The sequence below is a fragment of the Giraffa tippelskirchi genome, chromosome 9 (genome assembly GCF_054371585.1).
Source record: "Giraffa tippelskirchi isolate mGirTip1 chromosome 9, T2T-mGirTip1v1.2.pri, whole genome shotgun sequence".
NCBI classification, from domain to species: domain Eukaryota; kingdom Metazoa; phylum Chordata; class Mammalia; order Artiodactyla; family Giraffidae; genus Giraffa; species Giraffa tippelskirchi.
In genome coordinates, this window is record NC_137283.1 from 142,542,674 (window position 1) to 142,555,761 (window position 13,088).

The 13,088-nt window shown below is 36.7% G+C and overlaps 1 long non-coding RNA gene across 1 annotated transcript in view; it reads right to left on the bottom strand.

Moving 5' to 3' along the window:
* Window positions 1-753: 753 nt before the first annotated feature.
* Window positions 754-13,088, bottom strand: part of LOC145522051 (uncharacterized) — a 207,871-nt gene continuing 195,536 nt past the window's right edge. The window contains exon 8 of the long non-coding RNA XR_014065875.1: window positions 754-1,903. This is a non-coding gene — a long non-coding RNA (uncharacterized LOC145522051). The remainder of the gene's footprint in view (window positions 1,904-13,088) is intronic.

The window sequence follows — 13,088 nt, forward strand, 5'->3', positions numbered from 1 at the left end:
TTCAGAAGTGGTTATGTTTACTGGTACCCTTTATAATTATGCAAAATATAAACCTATCAATAGGGAAAACTATGCTTTTCCATAGGGTAATTTTTTATAGAATGTATGTTGCAATATATTCTCCAAGATTCTTAGAAATATAGTTTTGATAGATTATGTGTTAGATCATATCTATATGTTGCATCTGAAATTTCATAGATTTTTTTCCAAAAATGACTTTCTCATATTCTACCAATATGTAATTTTAATACATATAATAAAAATGTTTAAATTGAGCCAACTGGAATAAGACTGTATCAATTCTATCACTCGATTATGTATAACAATCTTTGTGATGTTTAAAATTGGTGTTAAGTCTCAGAAACTGTTTCACCAGATAGAGCACAGTTCAGTTCAGTTCAGTTGCTCAGTCGTCTCTGACTCTTTGTGACCCCATGAACTGCAGCACGCCAGGCCTCCCTGTCCATCAACAGCTCCCGGAGTCTACCCAAACTCCCGGTGATGCCATCCAACCATCTCATCCTCTGTCGTCCCCCAAACTCCCGGTGATGCCATCCAACCATCTCATCCTCTGTCGTCCCCTTCTTCTCCTGCCCTCAATCTTTCCCAGCATCAGGGTCTTTTCAAATGAGTCAACTCTTCGCATCAGGTGGCCAAAGGATTGGAGGTTCAACTTCAACATCAGTCCTACGAATGAAAACCCAGGACTGATCTCCTTTAGGGTGGACTGGTTGGATCTCCTTGCAGTCCAAGGGACTCTCAAGAGTCTTTTCCAACACCACAGTTCAAAAGCATCAATTCTTTGGCGCTCAACTTCCTTTATAGTCCAACTCTCACATCCATCCATGACCACTGGAAAAACCATAGTCTTGACTAGATAGACTATTGTTTGCAAAGCAATGTCACTGCTTTTTAATATGCTGTCTAGGTTGGTCATAATTTTCCTTCCAAGGAGTAAGTGTCTTTTAATTTCATGGCTGCAGTCACCATCTGCGGTGATTTTGGAGCTCCCAAAAATAAAGTCAGCCACTGTTTCCACTGTTTTCCCATCTATTTCCCATGAAGTGATGGGACCGGATGCCATGATCTTAGTTTTCTGAATGTTGAGCTTTAAGCCAACTTTTCCACTCTCCTCTTTCACTTTCATCAAGAGGCTCTTTAGTTCTTCTTCACTTTCTGCCATAAGGGTGGTGTCATCTGCATATATGAGGTTACTGATATTTTTCCCGGCAATCTTGATTCGAGCTTGTACTTCCTCCAGCCCAGCGTTTCTCACGATGTACTCTGCATATAAGTTAAATAAGCAGGATGACAATATACAGCCTTGATGTACTCCTTTTCCTATTTGGAACCAGTCTGCTGTTTCATGTCCAGTTCTAACTGTTGCTTCCTGATCTGCATACAGGTTTCTCAAGAGGCAGGTCAGGTGGTCTGGTATTCCCATCTCCTTCAGAATTTTCCACAGTTTATTGTGATCCACACAGTCAAAGGCTTTGGCATAGTCAAGAAAGCAGAAATAGATGTTTTTCTGGAACTCTCTTGCTTTTTCGATGATCCAGCGGATGTTGCCACAGTTAGCATATTTCTATTTCCTTTTAGGTTTTTATGTCTTTTAGGATAGCCCTGTTATGCTGCAGTAATTAATACCATCTAATCTTGATTATTTAACTTCTGTTTTATTTCACTATTGGCCCACTGAAGATCATAAGGGTCTCTGTTCTTGATGATTATTTAGAGAACAGGCTTCCCTGATTACCTGTACTGGTAAGGTGATCACTTAGATTGTTTACAATGGCAATTAAGTGCCTCCACTTGCAAGTGACACATGACAGTTTCATTTGTATTGTGTTGGCCAATTCAAGCCATTTGCCAACTCCAAGGGATGTGCAATCCTCTCCTGTGCCTAAAGGGAGAACCGGGATATTTGTGATTAAGTTAATAAACTCCTACAGCCCCTTTTCACTAACAGCATATTGATAACTCTTTAAAAATACTTGCAAACACATTAGTAATGGTAGTCAAGTATTCTTTCATTTTCTGGGTTAGATCACAGTGTATGAAATTAGTGTTAAAAACACATTTCATAACGCAGGATTATATCAATTGATACAAATAATGTTTTGACATCATAACTATCTTATGAAGAATTTACAAACTATCATTTTCACTATAATGTAGAGCCCCTAGAGTTCAACAAACATGGAAGTAATCAATATTAGATGTATTCTAAAAGTAATTCTGGGAAATAAACAGCTATTTAAAATCAATATACATACTAACAAAGAAAAAAGCAGTGAAGGAACTCGATAGAAATGCTGGACCCCTTTCCAAGATTTTATTAAGTATTATGGGCTACTCGCAGTTGTAGGACACAAGAAAATTATATTTTATCATTGAAATATGTGTTCAGGATCTCATCAGCCTATATCAGTTGCTAATACTATAGGCACTTTGAAATACTACCAATGTAATTAATTGGCTGTTGAGTTTTCCATACACTCTTAACCATCTTTATTCCTAAAAACAGGAAGGGGAACACTTATGTTCATAATCTATATTTCTTAAAAATATGTGCTGTTAATGACAAAGAGAAATTTCCTCTTTGTTTCTTAGGCTTAATGTTTTGGCTATTTTATTATATATATATTACATATATTAATTTTTTTCTTTCTTAAGTGAAATATCAATAAAAATAAACCTCACATAGTTTCTATTGAAAATACTTTTATTGATTTATGCAAGCTTTATCACCAGTCTCTATTGCATGAGTATTTATGTTTGTCTGAGCATGTAGTGTATCTACAAGCACACAGCTTCAAGGATGAAAAGTCAGTGATAGAACAGAAATGAATAAAGATGAATTCATGAGGAGAAAAAGGCAATGACTAAGTAAAACTGACCTATGTGAAGGAGAAATTAGAATGCCTCTTCTCCATGGATTTAATAAGTGACTATGTCCCATACAATATTTGGATAAGTATCAATCATATTTTCCATCTTATGTGTTTTTATTAACATAAAAAGTACATTTCTACTTTGGTCAGCAACAGAAAACAGAAAAAGTAATTAAAAGTATATTACCTACATACATAAAAGATAATTTGGTACAGGAACCCCAGCTTTGAATTTACTTTTAAAGCACAACGCTGGATTTTAAATAAAATGAATTTCAGTATTTCAGCACAGCCGCCAGAAAAAGTATCTTCAAACAAGTGCAAATAATACATGCGGCATTGTTTTATTAGCACTTCTTTTTTTTTTTTTTTTTTTTTGCCATGAGGCATAAGAGTGAGCTAATATAAACATGGGAAAGAAATTACATTCGGGATAAGCAAATTGCCAGGGAAAAAACTGCGCTGAAGATCTATCACAGCTATTTTGAAGCTCATGTTTTCTAAATGTTTTTGCTTAGAAATAGAATTCAATGTTATTCATTTCTTTTTTCTGTGCTATATAGACAAAATTTGTAACTGGTGAGAAGTTGCTTGGTAATGCATAGGAGCTTACATGACATAGGAAAGTGATTTGTTATATACAAGTATTTTGCTATTCCTTCCACTATCATAATGTTTCCCATACATCATGATTAGTGAAACTAAATAAAACAGAATCTCTACTGATAGATGTTCTTTCCCCCAGATTGTACCTGCCCCCAGATTGTACCTGCCATCCAGGTATTTGTATTATTGCCCAGTATTGTGGAATATAGGATTAGGGCTTAGTTGTTTAGAAATTCATAGGTCAATTGTCTGAATTTCCTTTACCTGTTTGCCTCTTTGTTTTTAAATTACTGATGGTGCCCTGTACACTAAGAATCTTTTTCTCTTTTTCCATCTCTGTACTGCTACCAACCTTTCATTCTGTATTGTGAATGAAATATACACTTTCACACTTCCTTAAACAGAAACCTGAAGATCAACCTAGATCTCTCTACCCCATTCCTTTATCCACTGATTTAAACCAATCTCTTCAAACTCTTCCCAATCTCAATTTATGTTTGGTCTAATTGACACTAGAATCATTTTTCATATGAAATGCTAGTGGACTAGAGTTTTTGTTTTGGATCTCATATGCTCTGTCTTCTCATATGTCCTAGCCTTCAAGAATTAAAGGACTCTAATGTTGCTGCCCTTACCTAATCCTTTAATAATAAACATTAATGTACAACATAAGGTGGACAAGAAATACATTTTACATACCTTATCTCACAGGTTCTTCCAGTAACTCTATGCTGTACATAAGAGAGTATCTGTTATACAGAATTAAGAAAAAAAATGAACTTGACTCTTCAGTGGTATTTAAGATCAGCTATCATGGCAGTTACAACTGGACATGGAACAACAGACTAGTTCCAAATAGGAAAAGGGGTACATCAAGGCTGTATATTGTCACCCTGCTTATTTAACTTATATGCAGAGTACATCATGAGAAATGCTGGGCTGGAAGAAACACAAGCTGGAATCAAGATTGCTGGGAGAAATATCAATAACCTCAGATATGCAGATGACACCACCCTTATGGCAGAAAGTGAAGAACTAAAGAGCCTCTTGATGAAAGTGAAAGAGGAGAGTGAAAAAGTTGGCTTAAAGCTCAACATTCAGAAAACTAAGATCATGGCATCTGGTCCCATCACTTCATGGGAAATAGATGGGAAACAGTGGAAACAGTGTCAGACTTTATTTTGGGGGGCTCCAAAATCACTGCTGATGGTGATTGCAGCCATGAAATTAAAAGACGCTTACTCCATGGAAGGAAGGTTATGAACAACCTAGATAGCATATTTAAAAGCAGAGACATTACTTTGCCAACAAAAGTCCGTCTAGTCAAGGCTATGGTTTTTCCAGTTGTCATGTATGAATGTGAGAGTTGGACGGTGAAGAAAGCTGAGCGCCGAAGAATTGATGCTTTTGAACTGTGGTGTTGGAGAAGACTCGTGAGAGTCCCTTGGACTGCCAGGAGATCCAATCAATTCATCCGAAAGGAGATCAGTCCTGGGTGTTCATTGGAAGGACTGATGTTGAAGCTGAAACTCCAATACTTTGGCCACCTCATGCAAAGACTTGACTCATTGGAAAAGACCCTAATGCTGGGTAGGATTGGGGGCAGAAGGAGAAGGGGACGACAGAGGATGCAATGGTCGGATGGCATCACTGACTCGATGGACATGGGTATGGCTAGACTCTGGGAGTTGGTGATGGACAGAGAGGCCTGGCGTGCTGCAATTCATTGGGGTCGCAAAGAGTTGGACATGACTGAGCAACTGAACTGAACTGATCATGACTCCCATCTTGAAATGCTGTGTGTTGGCCTCAGCTTCCGTGGCACAGCACTTTTTTTTTCCCCTAGAGCCTGTTTCCTTTCAGTCTCCTTTGTGGACTCATTATATCTAACAGGACATTTATATTCAAAATCCTCAGGCCTGTCCCAAGGTCATTTTGTTCCTATCATTATCTCTCTAGTCCATTTCACCACCTGGAGAATTTCAAAATTCTCCTTGGGGCTCTACATACTTATTTTGAGTTGTTGTTGTTGTTCACTCATGTCAGACTCTTTGCAGCTCCATGGACTGCAGCATGCCAGGATTCCCTGTCCTTCACAATCTCTCAGAGCTTGCTCAAACTCATGTCCATCAAGTTGGTGATGACATTCAACCATCTCGTCCCCTGTCATCCCCTTCTCTTCCTGTCCTCAATCTTTCCCAGTATCAGGGACTTTTTCAATTAGTCAGCTCTTTGCATCAGGTGGCTAAAGTATAGGAGCTTCAGCTTCAACATTGGTCCTTCCAATGGATATTCAGGGTTGATTTCCTTTAGGACTGACTGGTTTGACCTTCTTGCTGCCCAAAGGGCTCTCAAGAGTCTTCTCCACCAAATGTTCTGGGGCATCTCAAATTATATATTGAAAGTTAAACTTATTATCTTCCTTTCAAACATTATTCTCCTCTGGTATTCCTTCTTTTACTAGTGATGTCAAAAGCATCTTTCTAGGTATGCAATCCAAAACCATTAAAGTCATCCTTTATAATTCTGTTTATTACCACCCACCCCAAACAAGTTTCAACTATATCTTTGACCAACATCTATGCTTCATTTTCACCATTACCATCTTATGCCAACCTTGGAAATATCTTTATCCTGAATAAATGCTTTCTTATCCTTATTTTTTAACTATATATATCCTTGGACAAGTTTTATCTACTTAAATTGATATTCTGTATGAAGGCATTTGAATATCTTTAGCACTAGGGACCACAATAATGTAGTGTCCGACTCTTTGAGACCTTATGGACTGTAGCCTGTCAGGCTCCTCTGTCCATGGGATTCTCTAGGCAAGAATACTGGAGTGGACTGCCACGCCCTCCTCCAGGGAATCTTCCTGACTCAGGGATCAGGAAGTGACCCGTGCCACTTATGTCTCCTGCATTGACAGTGGGTTTTTTACCTCTAGCACCACGTGGGAAGCCCAACCATAATAATGGACATCACAGTAAACACAGAAGGAAATACAGGACAAATTACAGAACTTTTATGAACATAGTGACATAAAAGTTGGAATTGAGAGCTGTCATAGCAGCCAGCATTCTTTCTACTCTTTTAATCTTTCTGGAATATCTTTAAGGAGGATCTCTGGCTCACAGCATAGTGTTGGATTTTTTGTTAGACAAAGTTAGATTTTTTTCATTGTTACAGTTGATTTGACAAAATAAATATATTCAACTGAAATTCTATCAGAGAGAGAGGACAAATAAGGAGCAGAGAGAGAGGGAAAAAGGAGCAGAGACAGAGGGAGAGAGAATTTTACAGTGTGATTTGATCACTTTCTTTATTTCTCTCAACTCATCCTTTTGTCTAAAAGATTATTTTTGTACAGAATGCTGATAAAATATTCCCATTCTCATCCTCTTCCCTTTGTCCTACCACACCTTTTCTCTCTTCCTCTTCTCCTCCTTCAATTCCTTTTCCTTCTTTTGGTGTATCTAACACTTCTCTACTTCAAACATTATGAGCATATTATATCTGCTTCCTCATCTATCCTCAGCATTAACTTGAGCAAACACTTTTTTCTTCCAGTAAACACAGGACATCATCAAGTTTATTTTTATACTCTCTTGTCACACTAACAATTATGTTATCCTAAGTCTGTATTATGAAAATATATCATCATAACACACTACAACATCTTCCTTAAGTCTGTCAATTAGACTGAGTTATAAAAATAAATTTATATTCATTGTTCAACACAATCCTTATGCTAATAGATATCTATTCATTTTTACTTGTCTAAAGCTCACCCATTATTTGATTTATGAAAAGGGGCTCAAGAGAACAACATCCTGAAGATCTTGCATGTGTAGTAGTTTGTCTACAGCCATTATACTTGAAAGTCAATTTGCCTGGATACAAAACCATAACTAAACTGGCTTTCTATGTGCAGGCTAAATGTTACTCTGTTATCTTTCAGCATAAAGTGTTGCTGTATAAATATCTGATAGTAATTTGATATTCTTCCTCTTACAAATGAGTATGTCATTTTTGACCTCTGAAGTTTTATTTCAAAGCTTAACAGTATTACTAGAATATGTCTTGACTGGTCTAGAATATTTTTTTTTCTAGTTATGCACTGTGACATCTTCACATATAGGTTCAGTTCAGTTCAGTCAGTCACTCAGTCGTGTCTGACTCTTTGTGACCCCATGAATCGCAGCACGCCAGGCCTCCCTGTCCATCACCAACTCCCTGAGTCCACCCAAACCCATGATCACTGAGTCGGTGATGACATCCGACCATCGCATCCTCTGTCGTCCCCTTCTTCTCCTGCCCTCAATCTTTCCCAGCATCAGGGTCTTTTCAAATGAGTCAGCTCTTCACATCAGGTGGCCAAAGTATTGAAGATTCAGCTTCAACATCAGTCCTACCAATTAACACCCAGGACTGATCTCCTTTGGGATGGACTGATTAGATCTCCTGGCAGTCCAAGGGACTCTCAAGAGTCTTCTCCAACACCACAGTTCAAAAGCATCAGTTCTTCAGTGCTCAGCCTTCTTTATAGTCCAATTCTCACATCCATACATGACCACTGGAAAAACCATAGCCTTGGCTAGATGGACCTTTGTTGGCAAAGTAATGTCTCTGTTTTTTAATATGCTGTCTAGGTTGGTCAAAACTTTCTTTCCAAGGAGTAGCATCTTTTAATTTCATGGCTGCAGTCACCATCTGCAGTGATTTTGGAGCCCCCCAAAATAAAGTCAGCCACTGTTTCCACTGTTTCCCTATCTATTTCCCATGAAGTGATGGGACCAGATGCTATGATCTTAGTTTTCTGAATGTTGAGCTTTAAGCCAACTTTTCCACTCTCTTCTTTCACTTTCATCAAGAGGCTCTTTAGTTCTTCTTCACTTTCTGCCATAAGGGTGGTGACATCTGCATATCTGAGGTTATTGATATTTCTTCCGGCAATTTTGATTCCAGCTGTGCTTCCTCCAGCCCAGCGTTTCACATGATGTACTCTGCATATAAGTTAAATAAGCAGGATGACAATATACAGCCTTGACGTACTCCTTTTCCTATTTGGAACCAATCTGTTGTTCCATGTCCAGTTCTAACTGTTGCTTCCTGACCTGCATACAGATTTCTCAAGAGACAGATCAGATGGTCTGGTATTCCCATCTCTTTCAGAATTTTCCACAGTTTATTATGATCCACACAGTCAAAGGCTTTGGCATAGTCAATAAAGCAGAAATAGATGTTTTTCTGGAACTCTCTTGCTTTTTTGATGATCCAGCGAATGTTGGCAATTTGATCTTTGGTTCCTCTGCCTTTTCTAAAACGAGCTTGAACATCTGGAAGTTCACGGTTCACGTATTGCTGAAGCCTGGCTTAGAGAATTTTGAGCATCACGTTACTAGTGTGTGAGATGAGTGCAATTATGCACAAGTTATTTTTTATTTCAGAGTGTACACATTAATTAAAAATTTTACTATTTGTTCTGTCCCAGTTCTTTGATTTTTCCCCAATAAAGACTCCAGTTATATATATGTTAGACCTTTGTTTCTTAATTTTTTTAACCAACTCCTTTTCATGAATGGAAGTTCTTTCCTCTACATATATCCTCTTTTTAAATTCTTTTTCACCTTTCTATCATTCATTTATTTTATGACGCTATTTGTGGTATTTTTGTATTTTCCTTTTGTGTTTTCTAAGTTAATATTCAATATCAAAATAAGTATATTTATCATATATAATCTTTTCCTGCATAGTATCAGCTCTCTAAGTTTTTCTTTAAAAAAATTATGTCTGAATTTTTCAAGTTTTAGTTTATATTGTTTTATTTATACCTCATTACATTCTAAAATTACATGATGTTTTTTGTAACTATAGCTAAATTTTATAGATGCTTTCTAGATATCTGTTTCCAGCAAATGACATTTGTTGCCTCTTATCCTGCTCATTAATTTTATGCATCTTATAATAAATGCGTCTGCTCTTTTCTTTGACCAATGTTCTTGTACTTTTCAATAAAACTTCTCAGAAAAATTTCTTCTCAGTGCTAGTTTTTAATTCTAGAAAACAGCTTTATTTGATTAATTTGAGAGTTTCTTCTTTACAAAACATTCTGTCATCTTTTGACCTTTCCACAGTCCTTTTGTCTTTGCCTGAGAATTGGAGATTGATAAACTCTTACTTAGTTTTGGCTGTGTTCCCAGATTATTCCATTGAGATTTCCATTCAAGTTGTGACTCCTTAGTTTGATAGGGACCACTTACATTTTAGAGGTTTTTTTTTTTTTTTTGCTGTCACAAATGTAGAAATCTCTTGGCTTTTTCTCCTGTTCCTCACAAATAGTTATTGTTGCTACACAGGTCTTTTATCTTTTGATGAATACTTTTCACTCGGGTTTTTGTTTGTTTGTTTCTTGTCTGTAGGTATATTTCAGTATGTCAGACAAATTGCTAAGTCTGGAGCAGAAGTGTTCTTAGAGATCCAAATACTATATCTCCTTGCTTGCCTAGCCAACTGGAATTTTTTATCTCAGTACCAAAAGATGAATGGTAAATTCCCAAACAAAGAATCTTAGAATGCAAATTGATAAGCATTTTAAACATAGAATTGCACAAATTAGCTGAGGTAAGAGGTTGCATATTAGCTTCAAAAATCAACTATTTGTCTAGAAAAAGGATTATGTGTAATTTATATATTTAAGGCAAAATTAAAAATGCTTTTGCAGCTGGATGTGAAGGCTCTGATTATAATACATTGCTGTTATTACTATTTATTATATTCCTTTTTCTCATCGTATTTTTTTCAGTTATTGTTGTAAAGCTTCCCTGCTGCTTTTTTTAGCACTGGATCGTGACAGATGTTTAATGAAAGTTGAAAGAGTTTTTATTCAATGCCATAAGCTTTTCAGAAGAAAGGCAATATGTAAATTTAAATCATAAATAACTGGAGTGAGAATCAAGATACTTTCTCATAGGAATACATAACTAGGATCCTAAAAAGAGATACAATATAATAGCCTTAGATTTAAAGGATTATGAAATTGAAGAGTGCATAATTCCAAACTGCTTCATTATTTTCAGGAAAAAGTTAAATTTTTTCACTAGCTTGTCTACCTAGACAAAAAAGAAAGTGACTATAAAGCGCATTAGGTAAATGGCTCAGCCAAGAATTACTGTATAACCAGAAAATGTCTTCTAAAGGAGAGAAATAAGTGCAGTTGAACACTGGTTATCTTCCAAAATCATCAACATTACGGGAAAATTGGTTAAGTAAATTATGAATCATTCTTTTAATGGAACATTGCTTTTACAATGATAGTTTAAAAAATTTAATGCAATGAAGTATGTTCATGCTAAATTGTGTTTATGTACGTATTTATATTTTGTCAGGGGATGCTTACTCCCTATTTTTCTTTCCAAATGGACAGTGTTTCATTGGTGAAGCAGTCCTGATCTATGTCTATCATTTTAATCATTGTCTCCTCAAGGTGCATGGAGAATTTTAATATTATTTATTTATTTGAGAGGAATCAATCATTTATAATCACCTCAGTTCAGTTCAGTTCAGTCGCTCAATCATGTCAGACTCTTTGTGAACCTGTGGACTGCAGCACGCCAGGCCTCCCTGTCCATCACCAACTCCTGGAGTTTACTCAAACTTATGCCCATTGAGTCGGTGATGTCATCCAACCATCTCATCCTTTGTCATCCCCTTCTCCTCCAGCCTTCAATCTTTCCCAGCATCAGGGTCTTTTCCAACGGGTCAGTTCTTCGCATCAGGTGGCCAAAGTATTGGCCTAAGTTCTGAAATTTTATTTTTTGGGGACCATGGATTTTGCCTGAAGCAGGAGTTCATTCTTATATCAATGATTAATATTAGCAGGGCACATCCTCTGCCTCAAAATTGCCAGTGAACAGGGAGATAATTCTAACTGTGGGATTCAGTTAGCAGACAAATTTGGCTTGCATAACAGGTAACTTAAACCTTGTTGATAATATTACTTTTCCTTTTTTTCACGAAGTATATCACAAAGGGGGCTTCCCTGGTGGCACTAGTGGTCAACAGTCTACCTGCCAGTGCAGGAGACAGACACAAGAGACATGGGTTTTATCCCTGGATGGGAAGTTTCCCCTAGAGGAGGGCACAGCAACCCACTCCAGTATTCTTGCCTGGAGAATCCCATGGACAGAGGAGCCTGCCAGGCTATGGTCAGTAGGGTCACAAAGAGTTGGACATGACTGAAACAACTTAGCATGCATGCACATACATAAAGAAGGGTACTATTTAATAGGTCACCATAAAATAATTTTCTTCGTTCATCTCATGGTTCACAAAGACTCAAACCTAAATGTCTATTGACAGATGAAGGGATAAAGAAAACATGGTACATATATAATGGCATATTACTCAGTCATAAACAAAGGAGGAAATAACCCCATTTGGAGCAACATGGATGGACCTAGACATTGTCATACTGAGTGAAGTAAGTCAGACAGATAAAGACAAACATATGATATCACTTACATGGGGAATCTAAAATAAAAAAATGGTATAGAGGAATTATTTACAAAACAGAAATAAAGTCACAGATTAAAAGAAAACAAACTTATGGCTATTGGGGGGAAGGAAGGGAAGGAAAATTTGGGAGATTGTGATTAACATATATGCACTAGTATGTACAAAATAGGTAACTAATGGGACCTACTTTATAGCACAGGGCACTCTACTTAGTACGGTGTAATGACCTATATGAGAAAAAAATCTAAAACTGAGTGGATATAGGTATATGTATAACTGATTCACTTTGTTGTATAGCAGAAACTAACGCAAATTGTAAAAAGACTCAAAGGTAAGTATCTGAAAACAGATTAAGATAATTCATATTTCAAATAACCCTGCAATTTCAGTTTAAGAGACTCATGTGATTCCCACTGTTCAAGAAACTATGACCTATTGCTCAATTGTTTTGAATATTAATCCATCATATCATCAAAGTATAGTGTAGATGACAACTGTGGATACAGAATTAAAATTTTTAGCTCCTATGGATGTTTAAGGTAGTAATACATAATTTAGAGTTTTTATTCATTGGAACATGAATCTTCATGACCTAGTTTTAGAAAAGAAAGATTCTAAAAATCCTGGCAGATTAAATAGTGGTATATTTAAAAGAGTTAGACTTAGAGCTGAAATGATTATGAGTCCACATTTGCAGAATTAGTAAAACTCAATCATAATTTAACAATTGCATGAACAAATGAACACTAGCCAAATATGTCTACCACTTGACTTTAATAAAGGGACCTGCTATAAGAAAGAAAATTTCATCTACTCAGTGCAGGTGTGGACTACTCAGATGTCTCCTCAACCTTAATTATATACTACTAACACTACTGGAGTGGGCTGCCATTTGCTACTCACAGTGATCTTCCTGACCCGGTGATTGAACCTGTGTCTCTTGTGTCTCTTGCATTGGCAGGTGGATTCTTTACCACTAGCATCATCATAATAACACTGATAATACTACATCTTATTCAAAATTACAACATTATTAGCATATCTGTGAATGCAGAGTTTTTGTTTACTTTT